This window comes from Notolepis coatsorum (assembly GCF_963971535.1).
Source record: "Notolepis coatsorum genome assembly, chromosome: 1".
NCBI lineage: Eukaryota > Metazoa > Chordata > Actinopteri > Aulopiformes > Paralepididae > Notolepis > Notolepis coatsorum.
The window spans coordinates 306,789,298-306,812,955 of NC_140165.1; the positions used below are offsets into that span (position 1 = coordinate 306,789,298).

Sequence of the window (23,658 nt, forward strand, 5' to 3'; positions counted from 1 at the left end):
ACAATAAAAGTTTTACACAATCAATAAAATAAAGAAAAAATGCTTCAGTACCTAAAATATATTGCTCAGTGTTCCAGTTTAAAGTGCATATTGCCTTAAAGTGCATGTTGGCTGGTGCTAGCCCTTGTGGTGCAAAGTGCCTGTACATTTGTACTTGAGTTCAGGTGACGGACAGCCTCGGGATATGTACTGTTTTTAAAACGGGATGTCCTGCACCTGAGACTTTGGAGTCTTCTGCCAGAGGGAAGGGGGTTAAAGAGGTCGTAAGCAGGGTGAGAAGGGTCCCCGATCACCTTCTCCCCTTTCCGCCTGATTTGTGTGGCATAAATGGAGGCCATAGAGGGGAGCTCACAGCCGATGATTTTTGACGCTGTGCGTACAGTTCTTTCTAGATGTCCCCTATCATGGACGGTGGTGTTTCCGTACCACACAGTCATTGAGAAGGTAAGGACACTCTCCACAGTGGCTCTGTAAAAGCTGAGCATCGCCTCCCTGGACACATCAAACTTTTTAAGCTGGCGCAGGGAGTGGAGCCTCTGGTGGGCTTTGCTAATTATGAGGCTGGTGTTAACTTCCCATTTTAAATGATCACATATGGTGATGCAGAGGAATTTAAAACTGTCTACCCTCTCCACCTGCTGGCCGTTTATATACAGAGGAGGGTGGACTGCCTCCCCGCGCCGGAAGTCAACTAATTCCTTTGTCTTAGAGATGTTTAAAAGCAGGTCGTTCTCCTTGCACCATACAGCAAAGCTATCGACTTCAGCTCTATAGGCAGTGAGAGCCAGCATTATCACAAGGGTTATCGAGTGGGCACCTCTCTTCGCTGGTGTTTCTTCGAGTTAATAATAATAATACACTTTATTTGTATAGCACCTTTCATACAGAAACTGCAGCTCAAAGTGCTTCACAACAGAAAAAAGACAGGCATAAAATGAGCACATAAAGTGCAGACATAAAATCAGTTTTTTTACATTAGGATCTACCACCCCAACAGGCCACCTTGTTTATGGTTTGATTCAGTTTTAAATATACAATAATAAAAAGAGTAAGATAAAATAGACAGAGTAAAATAGTGCAATAGTGCAGTGCAATAAAATTGTAGAATAGAATAGATTAAAAAAATATATATATTTTACAGTGCAATAAAATAGTTCTGGATTACTGTTCAACAGTTCAAAGTCGTCTTTACCTTCTCTGTTTGGTATCCACAGTTTAAAACTTGACAGTCTTCCCTCCTGTTTAATACCCACTTTGACCCTTTGAACCTCCCACCCAGGGCAAACCTCCCAGAGTTAAGTGTCATTTATACTCAAACGTTGAAAACATTGTCGGAGCTTCGCCGGAAGTGTCACCTCTCTCCTGACGTAGGCCAAGCAGCCTATATGCACCTCTCTCCTGACGTATAGGCCAAGCAGCCTATATGCACCTCTCTCCTGACGTATAGACCAAGCAGCCTATGCACCTCTCTCCTGACGTATAGGACAAGCAGCCTATATGCACCTCTCTCCTGACGTATAGGACAAGCAGCCTATATGCACCTCTCTCCTGACGTATAGACCAAGCAGCCTATATGCACCTCTCTCCTGACGTATAGGACAAGCAGCCTATATGCACCTCTCTCCTGACGTATAGGACAAGCAGCCTATCTGCACCTCTCTCCTGACGTATAGGCCAAGCAGCCTATATGCACCTCTCTCCTGACGTATAGGACAAGCAGCCTATATGCACCTCTCTCCTGACGTATAGGCCAAGCAGCCTATATGCACCTCTCTCCTGACGTATAGGACAAGCAGCCTATATGCACCTCTCTCCTGACGTATAGACCAAGCAGCCTATATGCACCTCTCTCCTGACGTATAGACCAAGCAGCCTATATGCACCTCTCTCCTGACGTATAGGACAAGCAGCCTATATGCACCTCTCTCCTGACGTATAGGACAAGCAGCCTATATGCACCTCTCTCCTGACGTATAGGACAAGCAGCCTATATGCACCTCTCTCCTGACGTATAGGACAAGCAGCCTATATGCACCTCTCTCCTGACGTATAGACCAAGCAGCCTATATGCACCTCTCTCCTGACGTATAGACCAAGCAGCCTATATGCACCTCTCTCCTGACGTAGGCCAAGCAGCCTATATGCACCTCTCTCCTGACGTAGGCCAAGCAGCCTATATGCACCTCTCTCCTGACGTATAGACCAAGCAGCCTATATGCACCTCTCTCCTGACGTATAGGACAAGCAGCCTATATGCACCTCTCTCCTGACGTATAGGCCAAGCAGCCTATATGCACCTCTCTCCTGACGTATAGGCCAAGCAGCCTATATGCACCTCTCTCCTGACGTAGGCCAAGCAGCCTATATGCACCTCTCTCCTGACGTAGGCCAAGCAGCCTATATGCACCTCTCTCCTGACGTATAGGCCAAGCAGCCTATATGCACCTCTCTCCTGACGTAGGCCAAGCAGCCTATATGCACCTCTCTCCTGACGTAGGCCAAGCAGCCTATATGCACCTCTCTCCTGACGTAGGCCAAGCAGCCTATATGCACCTCTCCCAAAATGTAACTGCCTAGTAGGGCCCCAGGAAGCGTCTAGTTTTTTACCAACCCAGTTCTGCGATCTGATTGGCCACTGACGTTTCTGGTGCGATCTGATTGGCCACTGACGTTTCTGGTCGTGTGACATGTGCGCCCAATCGCGTGACGCCTGTTCCTGCGCCCATTTCCGCCTCGAACAGCCTGCAAACTACCTAACGCCTAGTTTATCACTGGTTAAGCTTAGGCGACTCTTTCGAAGTTGGTTACGGTTAGAGTTTGGAATCAGGGCTGGTGTTCTATCGCCCTGCTCTAAGACAAACTCTAACCTTAACCAACTTCGAAAGAGTGCCTAAGCTTAACCGGTGATAGAAACAGGCGTCACACGATTGGGCGCACATGTCACACGACCAGAAACGTCAGTGGCCAATCAGATCGCAGAACACAAACGCGGAACTGGAAATGGAAATGGAAATGGAAATGGAAATGGTTGGTAAAAAACTAGACGCCCCCAGGAAGGCTCAACAGCTATGAACCTGAAAGAGAAGTCTCCCAATAGACACAATGACGTGTTTCACAAAGAAAAATTATTGAGGTTAGTTTGATAATGGAGTCGTACGGTGCAAAAACCTCATATGCATACTTTTTTTTAACACTGTTATAGTTTGTCCGAAGGAAGTGACAGTTGTTTTGTTTTTATTTATCACATATAAGGTACATGTACATTATAGTGAAATTCTTGGTTCTGTATGAGCCTCCTGAGATTGTGCTTCATACAGTAAAAGACCAAACACTATACAAAATATGCAATATACAACTAAAATGTACAAAAATGCTAAATGCAAAAATGAGGTGGAAGAGGTGGTGCAAATATGTAAGAATAAATACATAACCTACGGTGTAATGTTTAAAGTGAGTGTGTGCATGTGGATGTTGTGTGCAATGGATGCATTTTGTTACATTGAGTACGTTGAGTTGTTACAGGATGTGATTGGAGGATCAAGAAAAGGGTCTGTTTGAGATAGGTCAGTTGTATGTTTTCTTCTGTCGTGTTTTCTTCCTATTGGTCACTTTTCAAGAAACCCGACACGGTGATGCCAAATCTTTTTATGAAAATAAGATAAGATATTCCTTTATTGATCCCCTTGGGGAAATTCAGGCATCTTAGCAGCATGGGGGAGGCGGGGGTACAGGTATGGGCATGGTAATAGTAGAAGACATAAATATAGGCAATAAAATTATAGTACAGCAGTGTAAACAATATAATTTACTCTGAATATAAGCATATGAGCATGTAGGCAGTGGGATCAAATGTGCAGATGAGGGTCTGTATGCCCTATCAGTTATATATAGGTTACAATAAATATGGTCAATAACATATACATATACACAATATACATTATACTTTTTTATACTCATAGTATATATTCAGATTATAAGTGCTATTGCTAATCTGCAAATCTAAACTGCAAGTCAGAAGTAAGTTACCTCTGAGGTTGTCAGAAAGTAGAGTAAAGATTCATATGCTGCTGGTATATGGTCAATTAAGAGAGTTAAGAAGTTCACCACTATTTTCTCTTTCAAAGACGGCAAACCTAATTAAACTCTACTAGGCCTACAAATGTTATTCAAATGAGACAATAATTGACACACAGTATTGTCAGACCTCCACAATCGATAAAGGAATTTTCATTTTGACGAAAATGAGTCCACAGCACATGAAAACATCTGACTGCAAGGCGTTGTGCATATTTAATGTAAAAATCTCACTTAATCAATGTCCAACCTTTGTAAAAATGTATTACACAGTGCGGGAGTCCTTGGAGACGCAGTCTGTCGAATTCAGTCAGGAGTCAACTTGGGTTTTAATAGTTTATTATATATTATATTATATAATATACGACATGGAAATGCTATTACCAGTAATTGGGTTTTGGCACTGAAAGGATATGCTTTTATGTATTCCTTGTGCACATAACTCAGTGCACTAACCTATCAAACAGGGAGCATACAATATCTTACTATATCAAACAGGGAGCACACAATATCCTACTATATCTATCAATCAGGGAGCACACAATACTATATCTATCAAACAGGGAGCACACAATATCCTACTATATCAAACAGGGAGAACACAATATCCTACTATATCTATCAAACAGGGAGCACACAATATCCTACTATATCTATCAAACAGGGAGCACACAATATCCTACTATATCCCTCCAAGCAGATCCAAGCAACAGGTGCAAGCTGGGGTGGTGTAGGGTGAGAAGCTAAGCACACAAAGCAAGTAGTAGTATGTGTGAGCAGAGCATAGAGCAACACAACATAGACCAACACAGCAGCAGAGCATAGAGCAACACAGCAGCAGAGCATAGAGCAACACAACAACAGAACATAGAGCAACACAGCAACACAACATAGAGCAACACGGAAACAGCATAGAGCAACACAGCAGCAGAACATAGAGCAACACGGCAACAGAACATAGAGCAACACAGCAGCAGAACATAGAGCAACACAGCAACAGAACACAGAGCAACACAGCAGCAGAGCATAGAGCAACACAGCAGCAGAGCATAGAGCAACACAACAGCAGAGCATAGAGTAACACAGCAACAGAACATAGAGCAACACAGCAGCAGAGCATAGAGCAACACAGCAGCAGAACATAGAGCAACACAACAGCATAGCATAGAGCAACACAACAGCAGAACATAGAGCAACACAGAAGCAGAACATAGAGCAACACAGAAGCAGAACATAGAGCAACACAGCAACAGAGCATAGAGCAACACAACAGCAGCGCATAGAGCAACACAACACAGCAGCAGAGCATAGAGCAACACAACAGCAGCGCATAGAGCAACACAGCAACAGAACATAGAGCAACACAGAAGCAGAGCATAGAGCAACACAGAAGCAGAGCATAGAGCAACACAACACAGCAACAGAACATAGAGCAACACAACAGAACATAGAGCAACACAACAGCAGAACATAGAGCAACACAGCAACAGAGCAGCACAGCAGCAACTGGAACATCATTCTGATGTTGATATGTTATGCCTGGTCTGTTGCTGCTGACAGCCTATTTTTCCTTTCATGCCTGGCCTCCTCCTTGTCCTCCTCCTTGTCCTCCTCCTCTTCCTTCTTGTCATCTTCTCATTCTCCTCCCTCTTCTTCCTCCTTGTCCTTCCCGTCTTCCTTCTTCTCGTCATCTTCTCCTCCTGCTTCTCATCTTCTCGTCCTCCTCCTCCTTCGCACCATCTCCTCCTTCTCATCATCTCCTCCTCCTTCTCATCATCTCCTCCTCCTTCTCATCATCTCCTCCTTCTCATCTTCTCCTCCTCCTTCTCATCATCTCCTCCTCCTTCGCACCATCTCCTCCTCCTTCGCACCATCTCCTCCTCCTCCTCATCATCTCCTCCTCCTTTGCACCATCTCCTCCTCCTTCGCACCATCTCCTCCTCCTTCTCATCATCTCCTCCTCCTTTGCACCATCTTCTCCTCCTCCTTCTCATCTTCTCCTCCTCCTTCTCATCATCTCCTCCTCCTTCTCATCATCTCCTCCTCCTGCTTCTCCTCCTTCTCACCATCTTCTCCTCGTCTTGCTTCTCCTCCTCCTTCTCATCATCTTCTCCTCATCTTGCTTCTTCTCCTCCTTCTCACCATCTTCTCCTCATCTTGCTTCTCCTCCTCCTTCTCACCATCTTCTCCTCCTCCTCCTTCTCATCATCTCCTCCTCCTTCGCACCATCTTCTCCTCATCTTGCTTCTCCTCCTCCTTCTCACCATCTTCTCCTCCTCCTCCTTCTCATCATCTCCTCCTCCTTCGCACCATCTCCTCCTCCTTATCATCATCTACTCCTCCTTCTCATCATCGTCTCCTCCTCCTGCTTCTCCTCCTTCTCATCCTTTTTCTTATTCTTGGTGTCTATTTTTTACGTGTGTACTTTATCATGTGGTCAAGGATCAAAATGAGCACATGTGAAATCTAAAAAGAAAAACCTCATACTATTTGTACTGTCTCTCACTAGTATGCACTCTGCTACTAAGGAATCTACCGTGCCTATATTATTACCTACTCTACTATATGCACTCAATAATAATAATAATAATAATAATAATAATAGATTGAATTTGTAATGCACTTTTTGTTCGCTGGGATCCCAAAGTGCTACACTACAGGGTTAAAACATAGTTAAAAAAGAAAAAAATTGTTATTAGTAAAACAAATAAAATAAAATACAGAATAAAAATAAGATAAAAATAGAACATAGTTATTTAAAAACATAGTATAAACAGACAATTAAAAAACAACAGCACAAGATTAAAATAAAATAAATAAAATAAAATAAATAAATAAATAAATAAATAAATAAATAAAATAAATAAAATAAATAAATAAATAAATAAATAAATAAATAAATAAATAAATAAATAAATAAATACATAAATAAATAAATAAATAAATAAATAAATACATAAAAAATTAAATAAAATAAAATAAAATAAAATAAAATAAAAAATAAAATAAAATAAAATAAAAAGCTAACAGTCAAAGGTTTTTTTGAACAGGTAGGTTTTCAGGCCTCATGCTTTAAAAGAGTCCAGGCTCTGTGGTGCCCTCAGCTGGATGGGGAGGCTGTTCCACAGGCGTGGTGCAGCCGTGCAGAAGGCTCGGTCACCCATGGTGCAGAGCCGGGTATTGGGGACCTGAAGGAGCAGGCTACCTGCGGATCTGAGGGTGCGGGTGGAGGATTGTGGAGTGATGAGTTCCTGAAGGTAGAGGGGTGCGTGTCCGATTATGCAGTTATGGGTGATCATCAGGATTTTGTAATTGATCCGGGATGAGACGGGGAGCCAGTGTAGTGAGTGGAGGATGGGGGTTATGTGATCGTGTTTACGGACTCTCATCAGGATCCTGGCAGCGCTGTTCTGGATGTATTGCAGCTTTTGGATGCACTCAAGTATGTAGCACTCAAGTTCAGCACTGTTTGATGAACACTGTTACTCAGCTGAAAGAGTTGTGCCCTTCCTGCTGACTTGTTGTACAGAACTTGTAAGTCGCTTTGGATAAAAGCGTCAGCTAAATGTAAATGTAAATATGTGCTTGGCCCCATAACTATTTATTATTAATATGATTATTATTATTAATAATAATAATAATACTATTATAATCATATTATTATTATTTATTACATGGCGATATAACATTCGCCGAAATGCTTGATTGTGATTGGTCAATAGCGCTCGTCAGAGGTCCGTTATTACTCGATAACGGACCTCTGCCGAGCAATAATGACCGCTGTGCGCAGCTGTAGCAATCAAGCCCACTGACACACACTGCATCAGTGCAGCCAATCAGACACACCTGCCGGCTGCTGGCGAAGCTGCCGGCGATGACAGCGGAGCGACAGAACAGAACTGCGTCTGCATTTGATCTCGTCTTGTCGATGGTGTAAAATGAATTAGGTATATTGTTAGTAAGTTAGCCATGTAATAAGCGGGATAATGTATAGCTATACTCGGTCATTGTCGCAAAATAATTGACCTTCACTACGTTTAAAGAACATCTCGGCGAGGCGCCTCGGTGTTCTAAACTCCGTGTCGGTCAATTATTTTGCGACAATGACCTCGTAGCTATACATTATCCCTTACATAATATAGTTGTATAATATTATTATTTGTATTATTATCATTATTATTACTACTACTACTATTACTGTGGATTGCCCTGCCCAACCATCTGAGAGCACCACAGTCCGTTGAGGTTTTTAAAAGGGGCCTAAAAACATTTCTTTTTACCAAGGCATTTTAATTGTTTTTATTCATTTAACTTTTTATCTCTATCCCCTGTAGCACGTTGAGATTTTCACAAATATAAAGTGCGGTACACATTTTATTTATTATTATTATTATTATTATTATTATTATTATTATTATTATTATTATTATTATTATTATTATTATTATTATTATTATTATTATTATTATTATTATTATTATTATTATTATTATTATTATTATTACACCCATTCTAAACTTTCAGTTTTAAGTTGCTCTCTTTTCTCCCTCCCCTCTGTGATCAGTAATCACTGCTTCTGTCAAATCCCTCTCTGTCTGCTAATCTGTTCAAAAGAATGTCACTGTTGCTCTGAGTCTCTAGTCCTGATACTAATCCACTGCTTTTCACCATGTGGGTGTGTCCACACATACACGCACGCACGCACACACACACACACGCACACGCGCACACGCACACACACACACACATGCATGACGAAATGGGGGGATGTTTTTAACCCCGTCCCAAAAGGAGGGGATGCACCTCCCTCTCACCAAGATCACACTGTTGCTATAGAAACACCAAATCTGAAAGACAAAGCGTATCAAGGGGGGTAAGCCCCATGGGAGCCACGTGTGTGTGTGTGTGTGTGTGCGTGTGTGTGTCTGTGTGTGCGTGTGTGTGTGCATGTCTGTGTGTGTCTGTGTCTGTGTGTGGTGGAGGAGGAGTCTCGTAAAAGCCGACCCTCAAACCCAATGGGACTGTAGACATTATAGCACTTTGCCACCAAAACACCAGAGAGAGAGATCAGAGTTTGCCCTGTAAACCATGGGCCTGACTGTGACCTCGTTGTAACTCTGGAGTTCCTTTTTCCTGGAAGAATAAACCAATGAAAAGAAATAACCTTTCCCCTACCTATACCAATCCTCTGGGACTATATCCTCCTCTTCATCAAACCGAAGGTGCATTTTAACACCGAATAAACCATATCAAGTATAGGATTTGCGTGAGTGTTCATGAATGAATGAATGAACGAACGAACGAATGAAAACTTTATTTAACAGATTGCGGAATGGGTACAATACAGTACGGCTCAATACACACAATTGTTAAGGGGATGCAGACCAGAGAAAGACTTTCGTCTTGTTTACATCAGGGTCCCCCCATTTTCAATTCATAGTGTCATAGCATTCATCATAGCACAGAACTAAACCAGTGCCATCAGAGCACCTTCTTTTCCCCATTGTGTTGCTCTTAACGGTGATACACTCCTGCAGGGCGAGGAGGTGCTGGTCCTGGAAGGGAGGGTGCATGGTGTCAGTGTGTGTCTGGGTGTGTATGTGTGTGCTTTGGTTTGTGTGTGAAAGGCAGTGCTTCGTCCATCTAACTGGCACAAGGAGATTATAGAGTGGAGAGGGGAGGAGGCCTCAGGAGGGTGAGAGGAGGAGGAGGAGGAGGAGGAGGAGAAGGGGATTTTGGGTCCATGGACAAAGGCAAAGAGGAGGAGTCACTGGAGGGGAAAGGGGTTGAGGGAAGAGAGAGAGCAGGGGTGGGTGGGGGGGGGACTGATGAATCAGCTAGTCTTTCTTTTGTCGTGCAAATGTTACTAGCGGCTGTTGCTGCAATTGAGGCCTCTGATTGGTGGGCTCGTTTGAATTGTAAGGTGCATTTTAAGGATGATGGTGGCGGTGCTGCGAGACTTTGAACTGCCACTGGGGGGGGCTGAGTGTGGGAGGGAAACCGTGGCTCGAATGCACTGAGTGACGGGCGCTATGAGACGATAACTATCTATCTATAAAGTTATAGAGTGTTTTCTGGAGATCACTTTCTGAATCATGTCTTTTTTTCTTTTTTTTAGGAGGTGGACAGGAGGTTCGTTGCAAATGAAAGAATGACAATGTGATGCATATCCTATCCCTCTGTATACAGATACGTTTAGTAAATCACCAGTATATTTGTCAGTGATTGATTGATTGATTGATTGCACATTTAATTAACAGATCGCAGAATGGGTACAATACAGTACGGCTCAATACACACAATTGTTAAGAGGATGCTGCAGACCAGAGAAAGACTTTCGTCTTGTTGTTGTTTACATCAGGGTGCCCCATTTTCAATTCATCATAAGATCACAATATGATGATCATATTGGCCTAAGGCTAAAACCTAATTGAATAGTGGTGCCACTGCCTAATAATATTGCCACTGACATATCTAAATGAAATCAAGTGTATTCAATTAAATGCAATGAAATTCTTTTATTTTGTATCGTTCGCCCCTTGAAAGTGAAAGCGAGCGAGTGAGTTTTGCTGCTTGCTGCTAGAGGAGAGAAACCTGACTTCTGAGTTGAAGAAGTAGTAATAGTCCGCTCCTGATCCACTCCAGGGTTTCCTCAGAGCGTCGGTCGGTCCCACACACGCTCTTTTGAAAAGGCGCACCCGGGACCAGCAGAGCCCGTAGTGCCCCCCTCCAGTTGTTGGGACAGTCTCTCTCTCTCTCTCTCCCTCTCTCTCTGCAGACCAACACAGGACGATCCAACACTACGACATGGAAGGAAGAAGCGATCTGAAGAAGGAATACTGTTTTTAGTGAAAGTGATTCTGTGAGGAAAAAGCTGACAGCGGCCGCGCGGTCTCAAAAAGTCTGACAAAGAACTGACCAAAGTAAGTAAGCAGGCTTGTGTTTGTGTGTATGGATTGTGTGTGTGAATAGTTGACAGTCAGTAGGCTTTATGTTACAATAACAACGTGACACTGAGGTGCATTATTTATACAGAAGAGTTGTGCGCCTCTGTGCGCTCGTCATCTTCAGTGTAATGTAATATATAAGACCTTCATCTTCAGTGTAATGTAATAAGACCTTCATCTTCAGTGTAATGTAGAGTAGACATTCATCTTCAGTGTAATGTAGAGTAGACATTCATCTTCAGTGTAATGTAGAGTAGACATTCATCTTCAGTGTAATGTAGAGTAGACATTCATCTTCAGTGTAATGTAGAGTATACCTTCATCTTCAGTGTAATGTAGAGTAGACCTTCATCTTCAGTGTAATGTAGAGTAGACCTTCATCTTCAGTGTAATGTAGAGTAGACCTTCATATTCAATGTAATATAGACCTTCATCTTCAGTGTATAGACATTCATATTCAATGTAATGTAGACCTTCATATTCAATGTAATGTAGACCTTCATATTCAATGTAATGTAGACCTTCATCTTCAGTGTAATGTAGACCTTCATCTTCAGTGTAATGTAGACCTAGGCTACTATACTGTATCCACAAAAGTTGCGCACCTGTTCGGCCTTTGGACTTCTGACACGTGCGCCCATGATAAATGATATCCAATAATGTATATGCCATATTATAGCCTATAATATTCCATTGAAAGTTAGTAATGATCAACGAAACACATCAAATATCACCTTCACTATAGTTTCGAATACATCTATAGATGTTTGTGGCCCTTCAAATCGATGCCCGGCGCGATCCAATTTGAGAGAGAGCTTTTATTTTTAGACGCGCGGTGTCACGCTAAAATCAATAACTCATCTACTTAACTGTGGAAACTTTGGGGGTGTTTTACGTGTTTGTAGCTCATTTCCATTGTGCTTTAAAACGGCAGAGATTTGCCGCACGGCAGCAGTGATGGGGCATAACAAAGGGCTTTATTACACTCAGCCGGTAGCCGTCCCAGAGAGAAAGAGCCGGGGCTCTCCTCCTCAGAGAGCACGTCCTTGGGGATTTTTTTATGCGATTTGAGTGGTGTGTGTGTGTGTGTGTGTGTGTGTGTGTGTGTGGGAGAGAGAGAGAGAGAGAGAGAGAGAGAGAGCTTGTGTGACAGTGAATGAAATACGCCCCCCCCCCAAACAAAGGTGGCTATACCCCTCATAACAAACCTTACTCTGATCATCCCCAACAGTCACTCACCACAAGGAACGTCTTTGTCAGACCCATGAACGGTGCAGCTTGCGTGTAAAGTAATAGGCATGTTGTTGGCCTCTTTCTGGTCCAAAGTCAGTTTACTTTCTCTTTGTGGTATAGGGGCCCGGGGGGGGGGGGGGGGGGGTCTCTCCGGACCCACAGTGAGATGGGTTCAGGTGGGTCTGCAGCACGGTGTGTATCTTTAACTGGTCACATCATCATGTAGTAAACTGAATGGTAAGCCAATGCGACCATGGTGACCAGGTTGGGTAGATTATTACCTCAGTCCCTCATCATCAGTGTCATTCTATACCCCCTGCTCTAACTTACCCTCCTGACAACCCTCTGTCGCCCTGCATGGTACCAATTCCCCGAAATGTGTTTACCACCTGCATATCTGGGGTCTCTCTCTCTCTCTCTCTCTCTCTCTCTCTCTCTCTCTCTCTCTCTCTCTCTCTCTCTCTCTCTCTCTCTCTCTCTCTCTCTCTCTCTCTCTCTCTCTCTCTCTCTCTCTCTCTATATATATATATATATTTCTACTGTATCTCCATCTCTGCCCCCCCCCTCTCTCATCTCTGCCCCCCCCCCTCCTCCCACACACACAGATACTTGCACACGCACGCACACACACACACACACACACACACACACACACACACACACACACACACACACACACACACACACACGCACACGCACACATACAGCTTCAGGGGGTGTGTAGACCTAACCTGGTGAAACGTTTCTTGTTGACATATCCGCACAACAAGCCAATATGATGCCTTGTGCGTGTGCATGTCTGTGTGTGTGTGTGTGTGTGTGCATGTGAAGGAATGCACCGGTGGTAAAGTGACCCCGTGTGCTATTATGTAAGGGCAGCGTTGTTGCGGAGTGTATCGGCTTGCCGGGGCACCGTGGTGTGGTGTATCTGGTAGTACAGGGTGGAAACTTGACTCTTTGTCAGTGCAGTGATCCGTTATGAATAATTGAACTCTTTCTCTCGGTCGGAGGAGAGGAGGGACGAGGGCCGGGGCGGGGGGTGGACATTTTGGACTCACATGAACCAAACTGTGAATCAGTGTGAGCGGTGGGAGTGTATGTGTCAGAGAGGGAGGGAGGGGGAGAGAGGGGGAGGGAGGGGGAGAGAGGGGGAGAGAGGGAGAGAGCGACAGAGAGACAGAGAGAGAGGGAGCGAGAGAGTGTGAGAGAGACAGAGAGAGAGTGAGTGAGAGAGAGAGAGACAGAGAAAGAGAGAGGGAGAGAGAGAGAGACAGAGAGAGAGAGAGTGAGTGAGAGAGGAGAGAGTGTGAGAGAGACAGAGAGAGAGCGACAGAGAGAGAGTCTGAGAGATAGTGTGTGGGAGAGAGAGTGAGTGTGTGTGTGAGAGAGTGAGTGGGAGAGAGGGGGGAGAGATAGAGTGTGAGAGAGACAGAGAGAGAGTGAGTGAGTGAGAGAGAGAGAGACAGAGAAAGAGAGAGGGATAGATAGAGAGAGAGAGCGACAGAGAGAGATATGAGAGATAGTGTGTGTGAGAGAGAGTGAGTTTGTGTGTGAGAGAGTGAGTGGGAGAGAGGGGGGAGTCAGAGAGAGAGCAAGAGAGAGAGAGAGAGAGAGAGAGAGAAGCTGTGTTTGTACCCGGTGCCCAGAAAATGCCACCCATTCATATCTCACCAACATTTTGTTATGTGTGCTATCGATTATCTAAAATGTTTTATTCATCATAGGTCACAGTGACTTATTACATACTTGACCGGGATCAGATGTTGTTGACATTTGAATGTCAACTATTTTCTCTCTCTCTCTCTCTCTCTCTCTCTCTCTCTCTCTCTCTCTCTCTCTCTCTCTCTCTCATGCATTTGCAGTGGGAAACAGAGAATGTGAGTGGGCCGGACTCTTGTCTCTGTGTAGCGTATTGTACTCTCCTCCTGGTCCTGGTACGGATTGACGCGCTGAGGCTACGCCGCGTAGCCAAGCCAACACTTGCTCTCAGTCGAGCGCTCTGCTTGCAGTAAAAAGAAAGCCGATATTAAGCAGACCATTAAGATAGTTAAGGTCTCTAAACCTGAGAGCAGAGGGGTGGGAATGGGGTTGTCTTCTCTGCTGCTTGAAATAGACCCGAGGAGGGATTGACCTCGTGACCTTACCCACCCCTCAATATTTTCCACACTGTAAAACGAGACCCCACCCCCCCATCACACACACATGGTCACACACACTCACACACACACACACACACACACACACACACACACACACACACACACACACACACACACACACACACACACACACACACACACACACACACACACACACACATACACCCATGCTGGAATACGTTTGATATATTTGGACTTCCAACACACACCTATGCTGGAATACGTTTGATATATTTTAACGTCCAACACATTGAACACACACATATTGGAATAAGTTTGATATATTTTGACGTCGGTCCAACACACACCCATGCTGGAATAAGTTTGATATATTTTAACGTCCAACACATTGAACACACACATGCTGGAATATGTTTGATATATTTTGACGTCCAACACACACACATGGTGGAATAAGTTTGATATATTTTAACGTCCCAACACATTGAACACACACATGGTGGAATAAGTTTGATATATTTTGACGTCCCAACAGTATTTATTTGGATGTGACACATCTTTTACATTTTGGCACCGCACTCATGCTAGTTTCGATGGCAAATGATTCACTGACTGTGAGGTTAAGATACAGACTGGATGAAATCGTCCAGATTGATCCTCTGGGTACTCTGCTTCCCTCCCACACCGAAATACCTGCCTGCGAGGTACATACTCCTGCCACTGGCCTTGACCAAGGTACTGGCATCACCACTGGAGTTGGGCCCCGGGGGGCGCTGCACCTGGCTGGCCGCACTGTACTTCCCAAGTAGTTAATAGTTAAGTACAACTTAAAGGTACAATCTGTAATGCCGTCAAACAGTGACCTCTAGGATGAAAGAGCCCCGCTTGGGTTTGCACTTTGATTAAATTGGTTGGAGTTTAGTAACTTATTATACTGTGCATTCCTCCAGACCCTCTCTCGGCAGAGTGTTAGGTGTGGCCAGCAGTAGCAACCCCTCCCCTGTCCCCACTCAACTCCAACCCACACATCAGACCAAAACAAAAGAAAAAGTAAACAAAGTGTAATACCCCAAAGTGGGTCTCTTTTGCCTAGCGGTCACCGTTCGACTCGCATTACAGATTCTACCTTTAATAACCTACCGGGTACAACTTCACTAACTTAACTTGAACTCTTCATTTCAGGGCGCTGGAAGTATTTAGCCTAGATAGCGGTATAGTATCTTAACACACAATGAACTAACTACAACTAGAAGCTGTCATCTTTGTCATGTGGATGAAAATATCACATGACACAGTCTTCTTCTACTTCCTGCTATGGTTGCAATGTGATTAATTCAGAGCATCACGACATCATATTAGCTTGATGAATTGAAAATGGAGGACCCTTACAGTATGTAAACAAGACGAAAGTCTTTTTCTGATCTGACTTCATCCTCTTAGAAGTTGTTTGTATTGAGCTGTACTGTATTGCACCCATTCTGCAATCTGTTAATAACATTTTCAATCAATCAATCAGCAAAATCCTCTGTCAAAACATGTTTGGGAGTTCACCATGAGCAGCGTTGCTCCTTGTGTCTTCTGGTACTTGGCAATGCTGTAATGCACACACCGCTGACCTGGCTGACCGGCTTAGATAGCTCCTCTGCCCATTCCTCTCTAGTCTGTAACCCTATCCTGACCCTCTACTAGTGACCCTGCTATCTCAAGGTCCCTCTCCCTGTCCCCCTGTCGGGTCAAACACCCACCGAATCTTAGCGAGCTGATTGATTGATTGAAAACTTTATTTATTGCAGAATGGGTACAATACAGTACAGCGCAATACAAACAACTGCTAAGAGGATGAAGACCAGAAAAAGACGTTTGTCTTGTTTACATACCGTAATGGTCCTGCCATTTTCAATTCATCAAGCTAATATACAGATGTCATCATGACTCAATGGAAACACTGAGAAAAGCTTTGTGTAATGAATGCTGAAGGTTTTCTGTATGATGATTTTTCACGCAGGCGACCTTGAACTTGAAATATTATATAATGGTAAATGGTGCATTTATATAGCGCTTTTATCCAATTTGTTCCTCAGTTATCCTCACACTTTCCTACTGTCTGTATAATGTATAATCAAATCAAATCAAATGTATTTGTAAGGCCCAACAACACATGTTAATGTCCCCATGGGCCGGACACGGCTTCTTTAAACAAGTCAAGAAGAAACATCACAATAAGTCAAGAACAAAACAAAAACACACACAAATAATGATATATAATATTATCATATCACGGTAACTGTTAAGATAAGATAATCATTAACCCTTTCAGGATATCTGATTCTATGCAAGATCAAAGCTGAGACGATCACTAAATGCTAAAATGTTGGTATCATATGTAGGAGATCACTTGTGAGATTAGAATTTTAGGAAGTGAACATTCTAAGCCCAGGGACACACAGGAGCAGGAGCCTGGCTGTTCACACCAGAAGAGCAGGAGCCTGGCTGTTCACACCAGAAGAGCAGGAGCCTGGCTGTTCACGTCAGAAGAGCAGGAGCCTGGCTGTTCACGCCAGAAGAGCAGGGCCCCGTTCCCCGTACCTGGATAACTGAGTTAGCCGGATAACTTTCGGTTAAGTCTGACTTAAGCCGGACTTTCCGGCTCCCCGTACCTGGATTTTCCAAATCACCATGACAACAGATCCAAAAGTTTGAGCCTGGTCGAAAGCAGGGTTTAAGTTCAAGTTAGCCGGATCAACCATCGCCACGCCCCCGCAAAGGAGTGACAGCGCGTTTCCTGAAATTATTCCCACAGTCTAGGATCTGCTTTATACCATTCTGAATTACGTTTTTGTGCTCCATTCTTCCAGAGGGGGCTTTTGAAATGTAAAATAGACCCAAAATGCTGATACTAAATTCACTTTGTCCTAAATAATGCACGTTATATATACCGTGGCGCTCGCTCGGTGCGATGTACACATTATGACTGTGGTTATTCTAACAACGCGCAGCATTGCAAATGTGAATCCCGCGGGGATATTTTTAATGATTGAAACCTATCGCTCGTTTGGCTCTGATTCCTTTCATATTCTCCGCTGTGGATGTTTAATGGAGCGCCTGGATTGTGTTTCATTCAAGCATAAAATTGAAGTGTCTATGCGTGGATTGTGGATCTTGTCTCGTTCATTAATGTATAAACAATGAATTTATCCCATCTGGCACAGTGGCTCAGCGGTAGTGCTCAATCCTGCCAACCCAGCGACCGGTGTTCGAAACCCCGTCTTTCCAATATAATTGTTTTGAATATAATATTAATGATTATACGCCAAAGTAGCCTAGTTTCAAGTTAAAATATTATAAATCTACATGCATTGAGGATGTCATTCTTTATATAGCTCTCAACGTGCACCAAATTGAATTATTCCTACATCGCGAAAAGAAGGGGGAGACTAGGTTTCGAACCCCGGTCGTCTGCGTGAAAGTCAAAAGAAGAACCCGTTACACCACAGTGGAGATAAGTAAAAGATCGACTATACATCAATCAATGGGAAGAAAGCCGTATCGTTATTTTGTATAACAGTTTAACTAATTATTTTCGCTAGAAAGATCTCATTTGATTATTCAATCCAGCAGGCAAGTTCAAAGAAATATAATCTGATTGATTGAGGTAATGAGGGACTTAAAATTAGCCTATAGATAACGCATTTAACTTGTCGGCGAGGCGATTGAGTCGTACTGCAATATGTTACTAAAGTTTTAAATCAATTAATCAATCAATGCCGCTAGAGAATCAGGATCTCTGCTCTCGACACTTGCTGCCTTCTCGGCTGAGGCGGGCACGCGCATTTATCCTGGGTCTCAAGTCTGGCTTGAGTTAACGAGACTGAATCCACCTTCGAGGAACAGGAAAATCCCGGCTTCAAACATCGGGTTAACTGAATCTGGATAATGACATCTTGATCGACTTAGTTGAACCAGGTACGGGGAACGGGGCCCAGGAGCCTGGCTGTTCACACAAAACTCACAGAATTACTATTTGATCACTGGGAACTATTCGATTACTAATCGAAAATTAGTAATAGTTTAATTTCAAACCTTCATTTAAACTCGAAAGGCAACTGAGGTTGCCCTCATTTACAGTCACGTCGAGTTTACATACAGAAATAAGCCAAGAAAAGGCATATAAAATCACACAGCAATAGAAAATCATAACAACAACAAGGCGAGACTAAAGTAAGGATAACAAATCAACTAAAACACGTATAACTTGATTGACAAAGGTTGTATACATAATTTTTATTTATGTATATAAATTCTTTCTTTTATTCTTTAAATTAGCAGGAAAGCTGTTTTTGAACATTTCTTTGAAGATGCTGACCCATCCTTTTCTTAATAATTGACCTATTTCAAACCCTGCCCTCTTTTCTTGATCCTCCAATCACAACTGTTGCCTCCCTCAGACAAACAAAGCATTCCAAACAAAGCAATAAAGTACACCTGAAAGGGTTAATCATAAAAATATCCTTATTGATCCCCAAGAGTGAAACTGAGATAGTCACCCCACACATAAAAATAAACAAATATAGACACTAGGGATGGGCATTTTATCGATTGATCGCATGCTATATTGGATTGATCGTGTATTACTCGAAAAGGGAAAAAAAACAAAAAAAAAAAACTATATAGAAATATTTTTATTTGTATTATTATTTGTTTACTTCTTTTTGTTCATTCACGTATACATGTTTAAGGAAACCAACAAACAGTTATAATCTTACACATACATGTGAAAAGATATGTAAAAAAGAAAAAAAAATATATATATATATAAACATTTATAATTTCGATTTTTTTTTTTTTTTTTCATAGCTACGAGGAATCGAGGAATCGATTACTCACGCCCATCCCTAATAGACACACAACACAACAAATACACAAGCTACTTATAAGTCCACAAAGAACATTGCACCCTCTGGACATCAGAGAACGGATTATCCGCCTCAGCACAATATAACCTACTCTTCTTATCCAATAGAGCAATTATTAAATATTGCTCAACACACAGCTATTAGTGGCACAGAACATTTGGATTGTCTAATGTGAGTGTAAGGTTATATCATATCCGTGTGTTATTCTCCAGGCTCAAAGCCACCTGCACGGAAAACCCATCTATCAGGAAAGCGTCTGCCTCTCAGCCCAGACCAGCGAGTTGATATCAAGTGTCCACGTTTTAGGGTCTATCTCAAGAATGCTGCTTCACAGGGCGACTGCCAGACCTCTTTGTTTGTTCTCCATTCTGGTAATTTCTTAACAGGTATTTACTGGCCGCTTATCAACTCCACAGCGTGGGAGCGAACTGGTTTGTGGCAAGATCCTAATTCCTCCCTTGTCCACTTGTCATTGGCCAATCGGAGAGTGCCGAGACTGTGTTTGATGTAGGCCTCCCTGCTCACCTCTCACATCCTACATTTGCGTATGTTTACAATCACATTTACATTTTGTCAATCGGCGGAACGCTTTTATCCATTCCAAAGCGACTTACAGGTTCTGTACGACAGCAGGAAGGGTACAACTCTATCAGCTGAGTAACAATGATCATCAAACAGTGTTGACACTTGGGTGCTGCAGTGTTGAGTGCACAGTAGTAGAGACATATTAGTATATTCGGTAGTAATATAGACAAGGAAGATTATTTAGTGGAAGAGTGCATGATAGTGGAAGACAGTAAGAAGGTTAGTGTTTATTTCTTTCAGGGTTTTTTTCCTTCCTTCATTTCAGATATTGATTGAAGAAGTGTGTTTTTTTAGTCTTGTAAAGCGCTTTCAAATATTGATTGAAGAAGTGTGTTTTAGTACGTGTGCATGCGTTTGTGAGTGTATGTGTTTGTGTGTGCGTATGTGTGTATGCACGCGTGTTGGTGTGCATGTGTGTGTGCATGCATTTGTGAGTGCATGTGCTTTAAGAGTAAAGAAAAACACACATGCATATTTTACGGGGCGGTCTTGTAATCCAGAGGTTCCCGGTTCAATTCCCGCTCCTCTCTGGCAGCGAGTCGAAGTGTCCTTCGAGAAAGACTCCCGATGAGCAGGTTGGCACCTTGCATGGTCGCCTCTGCCGTCGGTGTGTGAATGATGTGTGACTGAATGGGTATAATGTGTGAGGAACAAAATTGTAAAGCACTTTGGATAAAAGCTGCTATATAAATGCACCAAGTATACAAACCCTTTCATATCCTGTTAGGTGTATTATATGCGTGTGACATGGCACATCTACTTCAGAGTGTGCTGCTTGTTGGCTTGTGGCAGTGGGCACTGACAGATGCTCCTGTCTTTGTGCTCCTTCTTCATTTGACGACCATTGTTTTTATAGACATGACACAAACGACCGCACTAATTTAATGAGGCTGGACTGAGTGGCGGAGCTTCATCCATCACCCCTGACTCAGTTATCTCAAACCCCACAGCTGCTGCTTCAGAGGGGGGTGAGAGAGCTGATGGCTGCGCCACCACTGCCCTGCCTGTGTGGTTGTGTGTGTGTGTGTGTGTGTGTGTGTGTGTGTGTGTGTGTGTGTGTGTGTGTGTGTGTGTGTGTTTGTGTGTGCCTGTGGATGCGTGCATGTGTGTGTGGTTTGTCTGTGTATGTGCGTGTAGTTGTATGTGTGTGTGTATGGTTGTATCATGTGTGGTTGTGTGTATGTGGGGTTGTATGTGTATGTGTGATTTTGTGTGTGGTTGTGTGTGTGTGTGTGTCTGTGTCTGTGTGCGTGGTTGTGTGCGTGTGGTTGTGTGTATGTGTGTGTGTGGTTGTATATCTGTGTGTGTGCGGTTGTTGTGTATGTGTGTGGTTGTGTGTGTATGTGTGTGGTGGTGTGTGTGTATGTATGTAGTATGTATGTGTGGTTGTGTGTGTGGATGTGTGGTTGTGTGTGGTTGTGTGTGTATGTGTGTGTGTGTGTGTGTATGTATGTGTGTGTGTGTGTGTATGTATGTGTATGTGTGTGTGTATGTGTGTGTATGTGTGCACCACCACTATTCCAAACATCTGAAGGGCAGAGATCCATGACATGCTGCCATCATTCAAGTGAAAACACATGAACTCTATTTGGTTATTTATGTCTCTAGGGTTCAGGATTTGTATGGTAGGCTCATATGAAATATCTGGTGAGGATTTAGTAATGATGACGTCAGCTATCAAGTTATTTCTTATAGTAAGGAACCTTAATCAAGGTGTTTCTATGCCCAACTCATCTGTAGTCATACCTTTTGAAGATTTCCATGACGTGTCTCAGATTAGTCTGCGTGATTTTGGTCACCAGCCAGTCCTCCTCATTGTGCCAACATCTTTTACGAGCATATCGGATCTCTCCCAGTTTGTAAATATGAAATTGAAAGATGTATATTTATTTATTTATTTAACCTTTATTTAACCAGGAAGTCCCATTGAGATACAAGATCTATTTTGCAAGGGAGACCTGGCCAAGATGACAGCAATAACATTTGCAATATATCAGACAGCAATAAAATGTGCGGTACATCACACAAGAACATAATAAAAGTGCATGTTGTATACAATATACAATACATCACATGTAAACACAAAACAGAATAGTCTACATAATAGTAAAAGTGTATGACAGTAAAATAAAGATGTATATCAAATTTCAATCAATAGAATAATAAAATCTGACTTGTCTTTTGTTTATCCAGATGCAATTGCTTGTGATGATGCTTTGTCAACTTGAACACATCACATCAACATGCTCTAAAAGTCTTTCTGTGTGCTTTGGGACAGTTACCAGTATCACTTGGCTTAACCCTTTGTCGTGTGGCAGTAAAAGGGTTAACCTTCTGTATTGTCGCAGTGAAAGGGTTAACCAAATTTTGGTAGCGTGGTAGTGCCACACGACAAAGTGTTAACCCTTTCACTACCACACTACAGACGGTTAACCCTACCCAAAGCTGTAAAGGAATGTGAATCACTACCCACTTTCAAAAACACTCTCAAAAAACACCTACGGGAGACTGCAATTCGAAACTGGCCCCTGTAAATGTCCTAACACAACCCCCTCCAATGTACAGTTTTGCTTGTACAGTTGTACAGTGTCCCCCACCCACCCCTCCTACCCAACCCCCCCCCCCCACTCCTACCCAACCCCCCCCAACCATCTCCAATGTACAGAAGTATATAGAAGGTGGTATAGAAGGTGTTATACACACAGTCCTTCAAATGGGACAAAGCAGGGTCAGGGGTAGCAGGGCTGCCTATAGAGCGGCTAATATCCAGTTTGCTTGATGGAGCTGAACAGCGCTGGGAAAAACAGTAATGTCCCAGCTAGTGGATGACATTAGATATATTCACTAAAGACATTTTTTTTGATCCACTTTTTCTCCCATTTTCTATATTTTCTCCCATCCCAATTTCGTATCATCCAATTCAACCCTCCCCTGTCACGAACGCTGTTTCTTGCCTCCCACAAGCCGGCTGCAATGTGGACTAAGTCATACATAGCACAAGTCCCCTCCGGTACTTGAGGTAACAGCAGTCGCATCTTTTCACCTGCGCAGCTCGATCTCTCAGTGGCGAGGAGTAACGCGTGGGAGGCTCACACACTTCCTGATTCTACTGCGCAGGCGCACCAACCGACCTGTAGGAGTCGCTGTCCACAACGCCCGATCCCCACCCATCAGTTTCCCACCCCCTAATACGGCCAATGTGTATTAGTATGAACGACCAGCTAAACTGAAAGCAATGTGGAGCGCTGGGCTCGAACAGGCGAGCCCAGCGTCTCCGCATTCGTGGCGAGCGCCTTGCCCACTACGCCACGTAGCCGCCCCTTCACTAAAGAAAATTATGATTTCCTTCCTATTAGGGGTGTAACGGTAGCTACACAAAAACCACGGTTCGGTACGTACCTCGGTTTTGAAGTCACGGTTCGGTACGGGTTTTCGGTACAGTGGGGGAGAGTTTGGCTTTCCATGTTCCACTCAGGGGTGATGTAGTGTGCAGTAATTAATTTGTACTTGTAGGGCTGTCAACAAATATTCTATATTGAAATTAATAATCGACTTGTAAAGAAAATTCGAAATAATAATAATTATATTAGATTGTGAAAAAAACAGCCCCCGGTGGGCGGTTAACATACCGTTGTATTCGTTCGGTACACAGCCGTTCGGTACGGTACGGTACACACTGAAACGGTTCGGTACGGATACGTGTACCTTTACCCCCATTTTATAATTCCACCCTTTTTGTCAGGGGAACAGCTATTAGCAAGGTGTCTGCGTGTCCCTGGGACATAC

General features: G+C 43.2%; 1 protein-coding gene across 1 annotated transcript in view; it reads left to right on the forward strand.

Annotated features, from left to right (window-relative positions):
- Positions 1 to 23,658, forward strand: part of LOC311225697 (1-phosphatidylinositol 4,5-bisphosphate phosphodiesterase eta-1-like) — a gene marked incomplete at both ends in the record, with an annotated part of 154,140 nt that overhangs the window by 1,590 nt on the left and 128,892 nt on the right. The window lies entirely within an intron of this gene.